At 43.0% G+C, this 20,413-nt stretch overlaps 1 pseudogene; it reads left to right on the forward strand.

Moving 5' to 3' along the window:
• Window positions 1-7,293: 7,293 nt before the first annotated feature.
• On the forward strand, window positions 7,294-16,368 carry LOC134337165 (ubiquitin carboxyl-terminal hydrolase 35-like; annotated as a pseudogene).
• The last annotated feature ends 4,045 nt before the right edge of the window (window positions 16,369-20,413 follow it).

The raw sequence follows: 20,413 nt of genomic DNA on the forward strand, positions 1-20,413 counted from the left end.
TGCCCACATTCACTGTCCAGATTCCCATGGGAGGAGTTGTCACTGGCTCAGATGCTCGTGATACCCTCAGAGAAAGAGGAAAAATCGGACCACACAAACACAGGTGCAAATTGTGGATATACAGTCATTCTTCTCAGTGACATCAGATATAGAATTCTCTTCTGAGGCTACTTCCTGTATGCCCTTACTCGTTAAAGCTGGGCATGTCCGAGAAATGACAGAGATGCGACCAGGTTTTGGTTCCTGGATCTCCAGGTCTGAAAATCACAGCATAGCAATGTCCATAGGTCAAATGTTGGTACAAAACAAGGTCATTATGTGAAGAGTAGCCACCCTTCCTGTTCCCAACCTGAAAGGTAAGATTCTTTCTTTGAGAGATTTTGATCCAAATTTTCATCAACATCCAAGAAGTACTATGCAATGTGTGAAATATTTCAGAAGATTGAATTTTGACCCGTTCTGGCCATTACGGATATAAAAATTTGCTTGATGTGTAACAAACACAACTGAGAATGAGATAACTGTATAATGATCCATATTTGCCATGGTCAATCACAGGATATTTAAGACCTTCCTTCATTAAATATGTATTTATTGAAATAATGTTCACAATTCATGAGTCTGTCAATTTCAAATCAAGTATGTTCCTCACATGTGTCATCTTTCCTGTCTTGGCTCACTAGAATCTTAAGCAAGACTGAGTTGGCAGGGTTTCTGTCTAAGATGCAATTTATTAACTTTACTGAATCCATATTTCCACTGATACTTATGTGAATTGTAATGTGGTCAGCACAAACGAGGTAGAGTGAGAGCATTAAGAGTGTGGTGAAAGGATCCTGAGACTCGAATGTGAACTCCCATCTGGAATGGCCAGTACTGACATCACTTCCCTCGTTGCTAAAAGTAAAGAAATCTGGTTGTGTGGGATTGTTTCCTGGAGCTCTGTCTCCTGAGAAATGCATTGTCACCCTTATGATACACAGGTGGTTCCACAACACTGTTACCCATTATCTGCCTATCAAACTATTTACTTATTTGTTTATTTAGTTACTTATCTATCTATCTGTTTATTTATTTATGTACCAGTATTACAGTGGAGTAAAGGGAATTACAGAGGCATTGAGAGGAGCTGACCAAAATCGATAGCAGAAGAACTCTGGCAGAGATGATGGCAACATAGCAATAGATGGACATTCTGGGAGCAATTTGGAAGGTGTGGGATAAATATATCCCAATAGGAAAAAACATCCTAAAGGAAGGGCAACACAACCGTGACTGACGAAAAAAGTCAAAGCCACAATAAAAGCCAAACTGAGAGCATATAGTAGAGCAAAAGTTAGTGGAAAATTAGAGTATTGGGAAGGTTTTTAAAATCAACAGAAGCCAATGAAAAAGTCACAAAGAAAGAAAAAATGGGATACGAAGGTAAGCTAGCCAATAATGTTAAAGAAGACATCAAAAGTTTCTTTTGATACGTAAAGTGCAAGAGAGAGGCAAGAGAAAATATTGGCCTGCTGAAAAATGATGCTGGAGAGGTAGTAATGAGGGACAAGGAAATGGCAGATGACCTGAATAAGTATTTTGCCTAAGCCTTCACTGTGGAAGACACTGGCAGTGTGAAGGAACTTTGTTTGAGTCATGTGGCAGAAGTATGTAAACTTGCCATTACTAGGGAGAAGATTCTTGGGAAACTGAAAGGTCTGAAGGTAGGTAAGTCACCGGGACCAGATGGTATACACCCCAGGGTTCTGAAAGAGGTCACTGAAGAGATTTTAGAGGCATTCATAGTGATCTTTCAAGAATCAATTGATTTTGGTATGGTACCAGAGGAATGGAAAATTGCAAATGTCATTCCATTCTTCAAGAAAGGAGAGAAGCAAAGGAAAGGAAATTATTGGCTGGTTAGTCTAACCTCAGTGATTGGGAAGATGTTGGAGTCGATTGTTGAAGCGCTGGTTTTGGGGTACTTGGAGTTAGGCGATCAAATAGGCCTTAGTCAGCATGGTTTTATTAAGGGAAAACCTGGCCTGATAATTCTGTCGGAATTCTTTGAAGAAATAACAAGCAGGTTAGACAAAGGAGAATTGCATGTTGTGCACTTAGATTTTCAGAAGGCCTTTGACAAGATGCCACGCATGAGGCCACTTCACAGGTTAAGAGCCATGGTATGACAAGTAAGATACCAGCATGGATGGAGGATTGGCTGATTGGCAGGAGGCAAAGATGGGGAATAAAGGAAGACTTTTCTGGTGGACTGCTTGTGACTCATGCTGTTCCACAGGGGTCTGTGTTGGAACCGCTTCTTTTTACGTTGTATGCCAATGACTTAGATGCTGGAATTGCTGGTTTTGTGGCCAGCTTTGTGAACAATATGAAGGTAGGTGGAGGGCAGGTAGTTTTGAGCAAGTAGGGAGCCTACACAATGACTTAGACAGATTAGGAGAGTGGGCAAAGTGGCAGTTGGAGTATAGTGTCAGGAAGTGTCTGGTCATGCATGTTGGTAGAAGAAATAAAAGGATAGACTATTTTCTAAATGGAGAGAAATTTTAAAAATCTGAGGTGCAAAAAGACTTGGGAGTCTTTCTGCAGGATTTCCTAAAAGTTAATTTGCAAGTTGAGTCAGCAGTGAAGAAGACAAATACACAAGCATATTCTAGCAGTCTACTATCCAGGGCCGTAGCACAGATAAGATTATAGAGGTGTACCTTAGGAACTTGGATTCTTTCAGCCAGTCTGATATCCAAAAAATCCCCTGATGAGGCAGATTCTTCCAAGGATCTCATAGAATGTTGATATTTCCCCCAACATCATAGGTATAGTAAAACCTTCCAGAACTTGAGAAAGCGGAAGAGAGTCTTGAGGCTAACGTTAAGATTTTTTCACTCACTGGACAGTCATTGGAGTTTTCCCAACAACCTGGGGCAGATGACTTGGAAGGGGCCAGCTTTACCACACTACTAGCAACACCTCTGCCTCATACGTGCCTCTCTCTCTCTGCTGGGGAGACATGGGTTCTTCCAAGTTACATGGGACTTTCGAGAGATGACTGCAGGGATCTGCTTTGGCTCTCAGATTGAGGAACCGGAGTAGGCATTGAGTATTTCTGTGAACCAGCCACCTGGGTGAACTCACCACAACTCTCCAGCCTTCTTTCAGAAATATGATTGTCAATCCTTATGGTCATGTCCATAAATTCCTCCAAATACTCTGCCTGGACCCTGGACACAAAAACATCTCTAAACTGGTCATTTATTTAGATTTTAGATTAGATTATGAGGACACACAGTCCTTGTTTATTGTCATTTAGTAATGCAATCATTAAGAAATGATACAATGTTCCTCCAGTATGATATCACAGAAACACAAGACAGACCAAGACTAAAAAACTAACAAAAACCACATAATTATAACATATAGTTACAACAGTCCAAAGCAATACCGTAATTTGATAAAGAACAGACCACGGGCACGGTAAAAAAAAGTCTCAAAGTCTTGATAGTCCCATCATCTCACGCCAACGGTAGAAGGAAGAAAACTTTCCCTGCCATGAACCTCCAGCGCCACAAACTTGCTGATGCAGCATCCTGGAAGCACCTGACCATCGCCGACTCTTGAGTCCGTCCGAAAACTTCGAGCCTCCGATCAACCCTCGGACACAGAGCACTGAGCACCATCTCTGCCGAGCGCTTCAACCCTGGCCCTGGCCGCCAATCAACAGGCAAAGCTGAGGGTTTGGGGCCTTCCCCGCCGGAGACTCTCGATCGCTCAGTAGCAGCGGCAGCGAAGCGGGCATTTCAGAAGTTTCTCCAGATGTTCCTCCGTGATTCTCACATCTGTCTCCATCAAATCAGAATTGTGCACAGTACCCTACTTAACAAATACAGATATTTTGTCGCGCCGCTATCTTCTACTCCCCTATTTAATCCCTTTATAAACATTATCCCACCTGCTCTCTGCCACAAGGATACAGAAATCAATGGAATAGTCAGCCATGGACCACACTCCCTGATGTAGCTGTTGAAGTCTGCTGGCTTCCTCTGGGACCCTGCAGGATGACAGAATATTCTCCTCATCATTCTTTGAAATAGCTTTATATCAGAATACACAGCAGCATCCTTCTCCCATAAAGCCATTGCCCATGAAAGGGTTTTGCCCGAGAGGAGGGAGATTATATCGGCCTCCTTACACCTGTCAGAAGGGAACCCTGCAAGTTCTAACTCAAAGACTACGGAGCACTGATTTAAGAACTTGTGGCAAGATTCAGTGTCCCCGTTGTATTGCTCCAGGGCAGTAGATTAATTGAAACTCCATGGTAGTTCTGGGAACACATTGCAGTACACACAGGCAAGTGTGTGAAACCAGAGACCTTCTGCAATGATGCAAGTATTTCATGGAGATGCTGTTCATGCCGTCAATCCCCACTGTGTCCTGCTGTCATAACATTCAGACGAATGAACCCGAGTACAGAGTAAACTCAGGACTCTACAGATAGAAGGAATTAATGATGAATATTTATTTGGGGAATAATATCAAGAATAATCAAATGAAGAGCTCACTTACTCAGGACTCAAGCTCACAGAATGAAAATCCAGGACTCAGGAATGAGCGCTGGTCCAGAATAACCTTAAATGGAACATAAAACGCAAGATACCCATGCGGTCAAAATCAAAAACTAATCATCCAAGAACAAGAAGCACAGGTAACCATATTGACATGACAAGCATCCTGAAAAACACAATCAGCTTAATGATAGAAGTTGTGATTAAAATAACTCCAATAAACACAAATAATTGACGTTCAGATGCATCGAGACCTGCCGCTTCCCGACGCCCGTCGCTGTTCTGAAGGGTTCATCATGCACATGCACACACACACAAACCTGTCTACCTAGTTTATTTATTTGTATTTATTTAAGGATACAGAGTGGAAAGGCCCTTCCAGCTCTTCGATCCATGTAGCCCAGCAACCCCTGATTTAACCATAACCTTATCAAGGGACAATTTACAATGACCAGTAAACCTACTAAAAGAGTTAGAAACCAGCCTGGCCAAACAAATTGTGTTACTGTTATGGCAGGGGCTCACATAAACCAGACTAAGTGTCTCCAAGTACCCCAAAAGCTCATCCTTAAGGATGGACTCTAATACCTTGCCAACCACTGGATATAATTTCCTGTCTTTTGCATCACTCCCTTCTTAAGGAGTGGACTGCCATTTGCAATTTTCAGTCCACCAATGCTATTGCAGAATCCAATGAATCTTGAAAATAACTACAAATTCCACCACAATCTTATCAGCTACCTTTTCAGAACCCTAGGATGTAGTCCATTTAATCCAAGTGGCTTATCTATCAGGACCAAGTAGCTTATCTCAATTCAGCATTCTGTGTTTCTGTTCAAAGGAGCTCTGCTAAGATCACATCTGATACACTGCTAACACTTTCCGTATTCCTTTTACCATCTGTAAGCCCACAAATCAGCCACTCTGTATTTTCATCCAAATCATTTACGGTACATTGTAAACAACAGAGGTGCAAGCACTAATCCATGTGGAACACCACTGGTCATAGTCCTCCAATCTGGATATTGCCCTTCCATCACTACCCTCCGTCTGCCGTGGCCAATCAATTTTCAATCTAGTCTAGAAAGTCATCATGGATCCCAAGTGAATTAATCTTCTGGATCAGGTTTCCTGACGGAGCTTGTCAAATACTGTTCAAAAATTTACAAACTCAAAATTGGCTGCTCTACGCTGATCAATCACCTTTGTCACCTCCTTAAAGACCACAGTCGTTTTTTTAAGGCATGATCTGCCCTGCACAAAGCCAGCCTGCTCCAATAAACCCATGCTTTGTAATAAGCCCATGCTTTTACAAATGTAACTAAATCTTGTCCCTAGGTTGCCTCTCCAGTAGTTTTGCCAACGACAGGAAGAAATGCTGCTTCCTCTCCTCCTTTCTCCCCTTTTACTAAATTCAGTACTCTGATAAGTATATCATCTTGTGAGGGAAGGTGAGGTCTGTATCCACTGCAATTTTGAAGTCTTAGAGGGAAATTGATTGGATCGCCATTTCTGAAGAGGACTTATCAAGATGGCAATGGACAAGGTGTTGGCGTTTAAAACTCAGGGGCTGCCTATTAAGGACAGATGTAAAACTAAGTTTGTTTCTCTCTCAGAGAAAAATAAACCTTTGGAACAATTTTCTTTCTCAAGAGGCTGTGGAATCAGATTCAATTCATATTTTTAGATCTGTAAGAGGTGAAAGGTTACCTGGAACATGGAGTAATGAGATATTAACGCAAACCCAATGTTATTGAATGGCAGAGCAAGTTCAAAGGGCTGAGCAATTTAATTCCCTCATAAATCAATCAGGAAATCCACCGACTTTCATTCCTGACTGATCACAGATCTCAGCTGACGAAGCAATACTGGACCTCACTTCAAAATAGGTCCCACACAACAAGCCTTTGGACCATTCTGACCTAATCTGTTCAATTAATGGCCAAGTGGCAGCTCAGATCTGATTGGCAGGCGCTCGTGGAATCTTCCTTCCCATCACAAGGAACAGAGTCGGACTACTCCATCTTTAGTGGAGTTATCAGGAGCTGTGTGGATGTTTCAATACCCACAATACTGACTGCAAGTTAAGCAGCAATCTTGCCTATAGGAAGGGTTTACCTTTCTGACTGCTCCCTCATTCACTATATTTAGACATACCTCACGTTCAGTTTCCTACAGCACACACATTACAGCCCAACTTCCTGGGAAAGAAAATACATTCACCAAACAATCATAATGTCATGGCCAAGACCCAACAATCCCATCAGAGAAATCTCACACCAACCTTTTCCCAGTTAGTGATATATTAGTGCCCTCTACAGGAGGAAAAACTATCATTTGTAGTAATTTTACACTGAAAAATGTCAGTAATTAAACATTACAATAGAAACTGCAATTGTTATTTAGCAAAACAGAATGAGGCCAATCAGCACATTAGGATCATTTCAGCTACCAACAGAGTAACTCCATTGATGCCAGATCTATTCTCCTAACATATACCACTGAGGTGCAATCTGCAGTACCATATCTGCACTGTGCAAGGAAAATAGAACATCACTGGGAAACACAAATGGTCACAGAGAGAACATACAAATATCACATGGACAAGCTCAGGATCAAATCCAGGTTGCTAAAGCTGTGAGATATCAGCACTGCACCAGGCCCCTCACATGCTACCTGAGCATCCTCGAGCCGATCCTCCCAATGCATAGCCCACTGCTTCTGTAGGAAGTACATGGGAAAAAGCGGGAACCTGGGCAGCCTTGGAACTGGTGAGCTCTGATTTACTCTGCACTGTTTTGCCAAAAGCAGCTGCAGTCCAGACTAGTGGGCTGATGAGTTATGGGATAGCGATTGGGGAGTCAGGAGAGAGAGGAATGACAGCAGATTTATTCCACCCCATTCTCCAGCAGACTGCTGAAAGACAGATTTCACAGCTGATGTGAACATCAGAAACTGTGCAGGCAGTGAAATCCAGTGGTCTGCACCTGGCTGTCAGCAACATGGATGAGAAGGGATTGAGGTGGAAGAGCTTGAGGCCTGGTGTCAGGCAATTTTTTTTTTACACACAAAGCATGCAATCTATGTGAAGTGAGCTGCCAGAGGAAGGGGTTGAGACATGTACAATAACAATTTTTTTTTTTGAATTGTTTTGAAACTCTGAGGTATACAGAGAGGAATAAAAAGTTGCAAAGATGTTATTAATCTCTTTTGGGTTGCTTGTCAAGTTTATCTGTGTGTCTCTTATCTGAGGAATAAGTTGTGATGCAGCTTGTCGCTTCAGCTGATGAGCCAGAAGCCAGCTCGCCTTGTCACCATGTTCGTAATAGAGGCCACGTGTCTGAAGAATTAATTGTTCTGATAGGTTTATAGATAGAAGATTAAACTTCACTTGCAAATCAGCCCAGCTTTTATATAATTCTGCAGTGGATGCCTCAGAATATTGCCTATCCAGGTCCAAAATAGATTGCAATAACACTTGCATTTACTTCCTCCGCGCTTTATTGGCATATGAAGTATAAGATATTATTTGACCCCTCAAGCAAGCTTTTAAAGTTTTCCAAAGTAAAGAGTACCATACCGACTCAGTTTTGTTAGTCTCAAAGAATGTGTCAATGTTAGCCGATATATAACTACAAAATTTCTCATCGGAAAGCAAAAGGGGGTTAAGTCTCCACAGAGGCCATTCTCTAATGTTCAGAGGAAAACATAGGTCTAGTTTCATGGGCAAGTGATGAGATATAACTATAGCAGTGTATTCAATTTGTCTAATCATTGGTATCAAGAAGCTATCTATAAAGAAATAGTCTAGCCTGGAATCGGAGTGGTGAACATGAGAAAAGAAAGAGAATTGCCTAACTGATGGATTCAAAAATCTCCAAGGATCTACATAACCATTTTGTTGCATAAACATCGAGAAGGCCTTTGCCATACCAGAAAATGTTCCCCTAGAGCTAGACCTATCAAGCAGTGGGTCAATAGCACAGTTCAAATATCCTGAAAAGATTAGCTGGTGTGTAGTCAGGTTAGGTATTAATGACAAAACATTATTTGAAAAGTGGACGTTATCCCAATTAGGGGCATAAACATTTACCAAATGATAGGTATCTGAAAGAGAGATCCAGAGACTATAACAAAGCGACCATTAGGGTCACTGATTACATCAGATGGTGTAAACTGCATTCTTTTGGTGATTAATATTGCCACCCCCCTGGACCTACTATTAAATCTAGAATGAAAAACCTGACTAATCCATGCTTTATGAAGTCTATTATGATCTTCCACTCTTAAATATGTCTCTTGTGGAAATAGTATATCTGTTTTTAATTGTTTCAGGTGAGAGAAAACTTTAGCTCTTTTAACAGGACCATTGAACCCCTTTACATTCCAGGAAATAATCCTCACAGAATGGCTTCCATCAGCAGCAGTCATGTCAACTATAACAAAAGACACACAGGGCCTACAATCCAAAACAGTGCAAGGGCACAAGTTGCTCACAATAATGCACAATGAAACGAAAGTCTGGCCAATCCGTAACACACAAAGGAATAAGCTGCCCTGGTAATCCCCCAAAACACTCCCCCCACCCCTTTACACAAACAACAAAAAAACCCAATTAACCCCTGAACCCTAGATCTACCTCCCCAATTGAGGATGATCACGGGCATTGCCAAACAAAAAAACTTCCAAAGCGTTCCCCATACAATCAAACTTTCAATCTAATCTTGGGTGGCTCCCCTCCTTAAAATTTATGCAATCACTTATTCTACCTTTAATATATATAGGCTAAAGATAAGACAGGTCAAGCAAAGCACAAAAAAAACAAACAAAAAACTAGGAAACTAAATGCCCGAGATACAACTCACAAATATTTACATTTTGCTGGTTAAAAGTTTTTGTTAATCAGATTCCTCAGCATAGCAGTTCGACCCAATCGTGTTCCACAAATTAAACTGGAAAAAATGAACAAAGAAGTGGATTGCAATAATTAACAGTTTACCTTGGCGGGGGGCCCCTTCAATGCTGCATGAATAACCTAAAAAAAGTCATTGCTCTTCTCATTCTTCTTCTCCCCAGCGCGAATGGTAAAACTCTTTGGCCACCCCTGGTGTATCGAAATAATACTTTTTACCTTCATGCATGACCCGGAGCTGGGCAGGATACAAGAGGCCGAACCTGTCCCCTTTCCCGTAAAGCAGGGATTTCACCTCCTTGAAAGCTGCTCGTTTTTACCCCAGCTATGCACTAAAATCTTCATGAAAAAACACGCAATATCCGCGGAAATACAGCTCCTGCTTCCGTCTATTGATGATGCGTTGCCTATCTTGAAAGAAGTGAAAGCAAACCAGGAACGTTCTTGGTCTCGTTTGCTTGGCTCCAGAGACACCGGATGGTTTACGTCCGACTTGGAGAGCACGAGAATGTATGAGAGGCCTTGGGAAAAAAATTGTCCCCAGCACGTCATCAAAAAACTCGGTCATAAATTTAACAGGACCTTCCAACTTTTCAGGAATGCCGACCACTCTCGAACTGGATCTCCACAACCGATTTTCAAGGTCATCTAGCTTTCCCTTCAGAAATGCGTTTTCACTCTGCAACGTGGCAATAGCGGCTTCGGCACTCACTAGTCGGTCAGTGTAATCACTCAGGCCATCTTCAACCTCATGAATGCGTTCATCATGAGACTCATAATAAGACCTAATTTGTTCCATGGTAACATTAACCGGTGACAAAGCATCTTCAATTCGCCTTATAGGGCAGAATACACCGCTTGCGTCATGTCAGTAAGAAGTACTAAATGAAGCCTCTCCAGGTCATCAGGTAGCGCAGGACCAGGTCCAGCAGCGTGCAACGGTGCCATTACTGTAACATCAGCTTTCTTGCTTGAGGCTTCGGTATCTTTTTCCCCAGTTTTACATCGAAGGTACATTTTATTTGCCATTTCAGTGTCCAGCAATGTCCGGGCTTTTTCACAATGTTAAATATTCAGTTATCGCAAGCATACGGCAAAGACAAACGGGTAGATTTTCAATAAAAATCGGGAGCCACACTCACACGCACCCACTCACTCTATCCAAGAACAACGTTTAATAGAAAGTTGGACAGGTACATGGAATGGAAATGTTTAGAATGTTCTGGACGACACATTGGCAAATGGGACCCAATGGAGACTAGGACGGAGATCTTGGTGGATACGGACCAGTTTGGCCAAAGAAACTGTTACTGTGTAGTATAACGCTACAAGCCTTATGTGTTCAGGACAATATTCACAACACGCTGGAGGAACTCAGCAGGTCAGGCAGCATCCGTGGAAATGATCAGACAACGTATTGGGCCGGAACCCTTTGTCTGGACTCCTGACGAAGGGATCCGGCCCAAAACATTGACTGATCATTTCCACGGATGTTGCCCGACCTGCTGAGTTCCTCCAGCATGTTGTGAGCATTGCTTTGACCCTGGCATCTGCAGAGTATATTGTGTTTATGTGTTCAGGATACGTTATCTCCTACATTTTGATATCTTACAATTGCCCGGTCCCAAATGGTATTTTTCTACCATGAGTGTTACAATTCACCGGATGCTGAAGCAGCCATATACACAACATGGCTACAAAAGCAGATCAGAGGTTGGAATCCTGTATCGAGTAACTCACCTCCTAACTCACCAAATCCTGTCCACCACCTTCAAGGTTCAGGTAGGTAGTGTGATGGAATGCTGTCCAGTTGTCTGGATGAGAACAGCTTCAACAACACTCAAGAAGCTCAAAAGCATGAGTACTCACATGGGCCCAGTTATGCCAGTCTTTTTGTTGGCTGTGTGGAACAGTCCTCATTCCAAACCTACTCAGGCATCGCTCCCCAACTTTTTCCATTACATTGACAAATGCAACAGTGCTGTATTCTGATTTCATGTAGAACTTGTCAATTTCACCATTTTTGCCACATATTTCTACACTGTCCTTAAACAATGATAAATCTTATTATCACCCAACAATACTTCTTGTGAAACAAAGTAGCTAATGTGCTCAACACTGACCTACCTTTTCCTCAGTCACACATTTTGCCCCAGCAAACTACTGTAAAATCATGTTGTATTGTCTTCGCACCATTTCCTCTCTGTTCTTTGTTTCCTCTCTGTACACAAACTCATTATTACCCGAGATACAGCCTACAATTGTGGTGTCATCAGCAAACTTATATATTGAGTTCGATGGAAACTTGGCTCCATAATCATGGGTGTACAGTGAGTACAGCAGGGGGCTGAGTACTCAGCCTTGTGGGGCACCAGTGCTCAGAGTGATTGTAGAGGAGAGCTTGTCCCCTATTTTTACAGCCTGGGTCCTGTCTGTGAGGAAGTTGAAGATCCAGCTGCAGATCTGAGTGCTAAGGCCCAGGTTCCAGAGCTTAGGAATCAGTTTATTTGGAATGATGGTTTTAAAAGCAGAGCTGTAGTCAATGAAAAGGAGACTTACAGATGCGTCTTTATTCTCCAGGTGTTCTAAGGAGAAATGTAGGACCAGAGAGATGACATCTGCTGTTGACCTGTTGCTCCAGTAGGCAAATTACAAAGTATCGAGGTTGACTGGTAGGCTGTGGTTGATGTGTGCCATAACCAATCGCTCGAAGCACTTCATAGCAATTGATGTCAGAGCCACATTTATCCTCCACCTCACTCTATTCCTATACTCACTGTCGCATGGCACAGGCAGTAATCTAGAGATTACTACCATTGAGGTCCTGCTTCTCAACTTCCTTCCTAGCTCCCTATAGTCTGTTTTCAGGATCCTTCCTTTTCCTACCTATGTCATTGGTACCAATATGTACCACGACCTCTGGTTGTTCTCCTTCCCACTTCAAGATATCGTGGATGTCATCAGAAACAGCCTAGACCCTGGCACCTGGGAAGCAAACTACCATCTGTGTTTCTTTCCTGCATCCACAGAATCATTGTCTGACCCACTAACTATAGAGTCCCAGATCACTGCTGCCACCCTTTTCTTTTCTCTACCCTTCTGATCATGTCCAAGCAGAAGAGGTTTAGTTTAATTTGGCATCATGTTCAGCATGTGTTTTTGTGACGAAGGACCTGTTTTGGTGCGGTGTTCTCATATTTCAGAGAGATCTAGGTTTATCAGATAGCCATTCAACAGCAGGAGTAAACCAGCAGCAACACATCTCAGTTGACTGATCCCTTAACGACATGGTTACCAGGCAAGACGTGAGAAACGCACATGGGAAAAAAATCTTATCTCTCCTCAGTTTAGTCAATTCACAAATACATTTCTTTGCTAGAGTAAATGGGAGGAGTATCCTTCCTACAATCATGTTGACAAAATTCAAAAATAAATTCAAAGATTGCCTCTTTTGGATTCTGTGGTAGAACCAACATACTAGATAGGATAGTTTCAAAATAGATTTATAGGCATCCGTTAGTCTCATGAGACCATGGATTTGCGCCTTGGAAAGTTTCCAGCTTGCAGGCCTGGGCAAGGTTGTATGGAAGACCAGATGTTGCCCATGCTGCAAGTCTCCCTGCTCCATGCCACCGATGTTGTTCAAGGGAAGGGCATTAGGACCCATACAGCTTGGCACTGGTGTCGTTGCAGAGCTATGTGTGGTTAAGTGCCTTGCTCAAGGACACTCACGCTGCCTCAGCCAAGGCTCAAACTAGCGGCCTTCAAATCACTAGATGAACGTTTTAACCACTTGGCCATGTGCCAACAGATTTAGCATCTCAAAAATAGCACATGATTCATTGGGTATCATCATCAGAAAAACTTTACACTTCCACCACAATTCATAACCTCGTTACACAGCATATCCTCACTGCAACATTACAATCAATCCAAGCTGCTGACCCTGATTCAATATTAAAAACAGAAGTGTACATGAGCAAGAGGAAATTAAAGGACCAATTTAAAAGAAATTTTTTCAACTAGGGACCAGGAAGATGACTTGAATGAATTTTTTGACATAACTAAAAGAATTGACAGTCATAATTCCGATTTCTCCCGGAAGGCCGGTTCTCAGAACTATCCATCCTCAGTTTCTCAATCCGATAACCAATGCAAATCCTTGCAGTCATCTCTGGAAGAAGCTATGCAACCTGGAAGAACCCTGGTCTCTCCAGCAGAGTGAGAGGGACGTATGAGGTAGAGGTGTTGCTTACTCTGTGGTAATGCCGGTGATTTTTGAGTGACTTGTTCCAAGTTGTCAAGAAAACATCTAGGACTGTCCAGTGAGCAGGAGATCTGTGATGATCTCAAGTTTCTCTCTCATTTCGGCAAGTTCTGGAGTTGTTTTACCATCCTTAAATATCTTGGGGAAACATCACATTCTGTGTGAGCCTTGGTTGCCTCTGGTTTGGCAGGAATTTTTTTGGAGATAGGGTTGGTATAAAAAATCCCGATCCTCAGGGACGGCTTGACTAGCCGATATCTACTACGGCCGTGGGTAGTTGCTTTAGAAGCTGGACAAATCCTATATCTTCCATCACTCTCCAGTTGACTATTGGAAATCACGAAAAGATGATTAATTTCCATCTTATTCATTTTCCAGACATTTCCCTAATCCTTGGTTATCTGTGGTTGCACCTTCATAATACTTAGAGTCACTGGGTTTCTCCACCATTCAGGGTTGGTTGAGCTTAAGCCAGGACAAGTGCCTTCCTGGAGGTACCGAGGTTCTGATACACCTTCCCGAGTTTTCAAGATGCCTGCCCGAGTTAACAAGCGACCTCCCGTGAGATGAGCCAAGTCATCAGTTGAGTTGCTCCCTGCCTCCTCAAGACTGGCAACGCAGTTTTCTGCAGTGCCTTCAGAGTATTCAGATTTGTTGCAGGTGTTCAACAAGAAGAGAGCAACTAGGATTCACCACAAAGCGACTCTGATTGCACCGTCAATTTACAATCTGGTCTGTGTCCTTCCCTGAGAGGCTCTATGCCTTGTCCACTCCTGAGACGCAAGCTGAGGAGGAATATTCTGGTAGTTATGGAGTTACTACCTTGTGGTTGGTGGCACTGTCTTCCCTCTCTATGTCTGAGAGATAACTATTTGAAGGATGATTTCAACTCGTAACTTTTCATGGAAGTGATGGAAAAAGTTGAGTTTTGTTGTATCTGAACCTTGATGTAATTGAAGTATAAAAGATATTGGTTGAAGAAAGGATTAAAAAGATATGGACATGATTTTTTAAGTTATGGTGCTGTCTTACCATTCAACTTCTGTAAAGCATGTTCTTGTAAGATGTCAGAATCAGAATCAGCTTTATTATCACCGGCATGTGTTGTGAAATTTGTTAACTTAGCAACAGCAGTTCAATGCAATACATAATATAGAAGAAAAAGAAATAAAATAATAATAATAATACCAATAATCATAAATAAATTAGTAAATCAATTACAGTATACATATATTGAATAGATTAAAAATCATGCAAAACAGAAATAATATATATTAAAAAAGTGAGGTAGTGTTCACAGGTTCAATGTCCATTTCAGAATCGGATGGCAGAGGGGAAGAAGCTGTTCCTGAGTCGCTGAGTGTACGCCTTCAGACTTCTGAACCTCCTACCTGATGGGATCAGTGAGAAAAGGGCACTCCCTGGATACCGGAGGTAGTTTATAAGCTGCAAAAGAACCTCTCTACGACAAACAGTACATTGCCATGCCTGAGTTATCTGCAAAGTTCATTCATTTGCGTGATACACAATTCCAAAAGGAGTCTGTGTATTTGATGGTTCATCAAATGCATTGGCCACTGTGGTTCAGTATGTGCTTTTGGAAATCATGGTTGGGGTCCAAAGTTACTGAATGATGATTGCATCATGGATGTCGAGATGACAACAGCTTTGACCGATATGATCGAATGACTTTGAATGACACTACCCAATGACATAGATAGGTGAATTATTGGTTTACTGAAAGTTTTGGCTGTTGTGAAAAAGTTCAGCATTTTGATTGAAGTTACACTTTCAATAATAGAACAGGTGTTCTCAATGCTCTTTTTTCCCAGTTGTAAGAGCAGGAGCGGGTTGCTGTGCTGAAATATATGCCATTGCTTCCTGCATTCATCAAAGCATTTCACGTGGTTGTTCCTCACATTCCCAGCTTAATAATGTCACTCTCCAAAGAAATATCCTAATTTGCTAGAAGCTGTCAACAGTAAGTATCTGAACTTGTACACTGCATGCTCTTCTGGTTTTCAGGCTCCCCTGATCTTTCTGAACCTGTCAGAGAAGTAATAAAGGATTTTCCAATTCCATGTGAGGAAAAGCAAAAGCAGCTACTCAATCAGAATGTCTGAATGTTACAAAAAGGCAGTGGAACCTTTGTTTGCAAGACGTGCTACAAGATCGGATACAGGAAAGACGGGACTGGCAGATCTTGGCAATACCTGCTTCATGAACAGTGTCATTCAGATCCTTTTCATGGCTTCTGACTGCAGGCATGCTGTTATGCTACTGAAGGAGAGTGATTCAGTCATTAATGATGAAACTTCAATGGTTATTTGCTTTCCTAGAACATAGGGAGTGACCTGCCAGCTCTCCCAGCAGCTTGTTGAAAGCTCCTTCTCCTCCATGATTTGATTAAGAGGTGCAACAGGACTGTTCAGAGTATTTCAGACATCTATTGGAAAGCTACATGAAGAAGAGAAGACTAGGAAAGGAATTCTCATGGACAAAGTCATTCAGCCAGTGAACCTTGTAGGGAAGATCGAGAACCAGAGGAAACATCAATAGAAAGAATGTTTGGTGGGAAGATGGTATCTAGGATGCTTTATCAGATCTACCACCACTTAATAAGTTTCTAAAAATGTGCGATTGCTGATTCCGTCACCTCTGATCTGGGCTAACATTTACATGCCAGGTGGCACCTAATTAATTAGCTTGTTTATTTCGGCTTTTTTTCTTAGAGATGTGCTGGGTGCGTTCCGGCCACCGCTGTATTATTCGCAGCCCGGAGATTGGGGATCACTGAATTATAAGTCACTTATAAGTCAATAGCATCGTAACATTTTAAGTAACGTTTGGATATTAAACACACAGAGCATATTTTCCACGTATGAACATATAAAATCATTACAACACACCGATATTGCTGAATCAGTGGGAGCCCTGGGCTTGTTTTCCTGCAACAACATGGTCCTATCGAGGGGTGATGGGAGACAGCGATACTCAAAGGTGGTTCCTTATGCCCAGTCTATTCTGCAATTTAGTTTTCGTTGCATTCATTGCAGAAATCTCCGCTTCGCAGAAATATGTTGGAAATGGAAGCAAAATTTTCAGTGCTTTCGTGGCTATCTCAGGGTATTTAGCCTTGACTTTGATCCAGAATGCCAGCAGAGGTGTTATGTCAAACATACTTTTCAGCCCACCGTCATTTGCAAGCTCGAGGAGTTGATCTTTTTCCCACACTGACGTGGATGATTCCCCGGGGACATTCACAAATGGATCACGGACTCATTTATTTGCATGTCTTGGGTCACTGATGACCTTGCGTGTGTTAAAATTCAACAGTGCGTGACAGGGAATGAGGAAAGGTGCAGCTGTTTCATATCGTTTCATATCGCCAAATCATATTGTTTCCTCGCGGCCCGGTGGTTGGGGACCACTCTTAGCATGAAGAGTGACCAATCAGGATGCTCGCTCTCCCTCTCCCTCTCAAAAAAATCTATTTCTGGGATATTGTATGTAATTTCCGGACATCACGGAGCCACTATCGATATGCAGGAGACTCCCGGAACTTCCGGGAGAGGTGGGATGTCTGCCTGACGTGGTCCAACCAAGCAGAGTCCACTGGCAAGAAGGCCCACCAGCGCCTTTACTTCCTGAGAAAGCTAAAGAAATTTGGCCTGTCACCTAAAACCCTCACTAATTTTTATAGATGCACTGTAGAAAGCATTCTTCTAGGGTGCATCACAACCTGGTGTGGAAGTTGTCCTGTCCAAGGCCAGAAGAAGATGCAGTAGATCGTGAACACAGCCCAGCACATCACACAAACCAATCTTCCATCCTTAGACTCACTTTACACCGCACGCTGTCAGAGCAGTGCTGCCAGGATAATCATGGACACGACCCACCCAGCCAACACACTTTTCATCCCTCCTCCCTCTGGGAGAAGGCTCAGGAGCTTGAAGACCCATACAGCCAGATTTGGGAACAGCTTCTTTCCAACTGTGCTAAGACTGTTGAACGGATCCTGACCCGGATCTGGGCTGTACCCTCCAAATATTCGGACCTGCCTCTCTGTTTATTTGCACTACCTTACTTTCCATTTTCTATTTTCTATATATGAGTTATAATTTAAATTTTTAATATTTACTATTGATTTGTACCTCAGGGAACGCGAAGCACAGAATCAAATATTGCTGTAATGATTGTAGGTTCTAGTATCAATTGTTTGGCGACAATAAAGTATAAAGTATAAATATAAGTATAAATGCATGGCTGATGGATTGGAGTGGGGGCAGGGATTCAGATTTCTGGATCATTGGGACCTCTTTTTGGGCAGGCGATGACCTGTATAAAGAGGACAAGTTGCACTTGAATCGGAGGGGGACCAGTATCCCAGCAGGGAGATTTGATAAGGCTATTGGCAAGGCTGTACTTTAGGTAGGTCTGGCTGTGCTGCAGCCCAGGGGCCAGAGCTGCACAGGGGCCCAAAATCGGTAGCTATCATCATGGCAGACCAAAAAAAAATACGAGAGTGGAGCATAGAAAAGAAAAAAGAAACAAGAAAAAGAGGACCGTGAGAAAGAAGCATTAAAAAATACATTGAAATTGTCAGAATTTTTTTAAACCTGTTCTCGATGATGCCGCAGTACCATCGCTCTTGTCGCAGTCTGAGACTGGTGGACAAATGGAGACTTGTTCAACAGCTAGCGCGAACACCAGCGTTAGCATTTACGTTACACTAGCGTCTGACAGCGTAAGAATAGATACAGAACTGCAAAAACAGTTCGAGCCAGAGTGTGTCTACTGCACCGACGTGTTGAGAAGAGTGGTGTCGGTTGTGAAGTTTTTGTTCAAGAGGGGACTGGCTGTCCGAGTCTCCAGTGATATATTTGGCAGACTTGATAATGGCAACTACATGGGCATTTTAGAGGTAATAAGTGAGTTTGACCCGTTTTTGAAGGCGCACATACAGAAATTTGGAAATGCAGGATCAGGCACCCCTTCATATCTTTCACCTAAAACATGTTGAGGAGTTTATTGAGCTCATGAGCGGTCGAGTTCTGTCAGAGATCGTCAGTGAAGTCAAAATGGTCAAATACTTTTCCATTAGCATCGATTCAAGCAAGAGGCTTCGACGAGAAGAGGCGGAGGACAAGCTTGCTCGCAGTTAGTCTTTACAATGTCTCCTGAGACGGTGATGTGCCTCTCATGTGAGATGTGGCAGTCTTGGGGGAACGCCCCTCTCCCGCAGAATCACATTTGCCAGAAGTGCAAACGGCTGGGCGATCTGGAAGACTGTGTAAGGAATCTGGAGCAGCACCTGCATGACCTTCGACTCATAAGAGAGAATGAAGCAGTCATAGATGAGAGCTACAGGGAGGTAGTCACACCTAGGCTGTTGGAAGCAGGTGGTTGGGTGACAGTCAGAGGGGGGAAGCGAAGGTGAGCAGACAGGTAGTGCAGAGCACCCCTGTAGCCATTCCCCTGAATAATAAGTTTACCATCCTGGATACTGTTGGTGGGGACGACCGACCAGGTGTGAGCCACGGTGGCAGGGCCTCCAGCACTGAGCCTGACCTGGTGGTGCAGAAGCGTTGGACAGAGAAAAGGAGAGCTGTCGTCATTGGAGACTCTATAGTCAGGGGAGCAGACAGGAGATTTTATGGATGTGAGAAGGACACCCGCATGGTTTGTTGCCTCCCGGGTGCCAGGGTCCGGGATGTCTCTGATCGGGTGCACGACATCCTGGTACGAGAGGGAAAGCAAACAGAAGTCATGATAAATGTTGGGACCAATGACATAGGCAGGAAGAGGGATGAGGTCCTGAAGTGTGAGTTTTGGGAACTAGGCAGAAAGCCGAAGAACAGGACCTCAAGGGTGGCGTTCTCAGGATTGCTGCCAGTGCTACATGACAGTGATGGTAAGAATTGGAGGAGATGGCAGTTGAATGCGTGGCTGAGGAGTTGGTGCAGGGAGCAGGGTTTGAAATTTTTGGATCATTGCGATCTCTTCTGGGGAAGGTGGGACCTGAACAGATTGAATGGGTTGCACCTGAACTCAAAGGGGAGCAATATCCTTGCAGGTAGGTTCGCTGGCATGGTTCGGGAGGGTTTTAACTAATTTGCAAGGGGAATGGGATCCAGAGCGATACAGCAGTGAAAGAAGTGCATGGAGTAAAGCCAGATCTAACATACAGAGAGGCTTTGAGGAAAGAGAAGCAGAATAAACGGTGTAAAGACAGTAGGGTAGAAGGGCTGAAATGTGTGTACCTCAATGCAAGAAGCATCAGGAACAAAGGTGATGAACTGAGAGCTTGGATACATACATGGAATTATGATGTAGTGGCCATTACAGAGACTTGGCTGGCACCAGGGCAGGAATGGATTCTCAATATTCCTGGATTTCAGTGCTTTAAAATGGAGAGAGAGGGTGGAAAAAGGAGAGGAGGCGTGGCATTACTGGTCAGGGATACTATTACAGCTACAGAAAGGGTGGGTAATGTAGCAGGATCCTCTTTTGAGTCAGTATGGGTGGAAGACAGGAACAGGAAGGGAGCAGATACTCTATTGGGGGTATTCGATAGGCCCCCTGGTAGCAGCACAGATACAGAGGAGCAGATTGGGAGGCAGATTTTGGAAAGATGCAAAAATAACTGGGTTGTTATCATGGGTGACTTTAACT

Source organism: Mobula hypostoma, chromosome 24 (genome assembly GCF_963921235.1).
Source record: "Mobula hypostoma chromosome 24, sMobHyp1.1, whole genome shotgun sequence".
NCBI classification, from domain to species: domain Eukaryota; kingdom Metazoa; phylum Chordata; class Chondrichthyes; order Myliobatiformes; family Myliobatidae; genus Mobula; species Mobula hypostoma.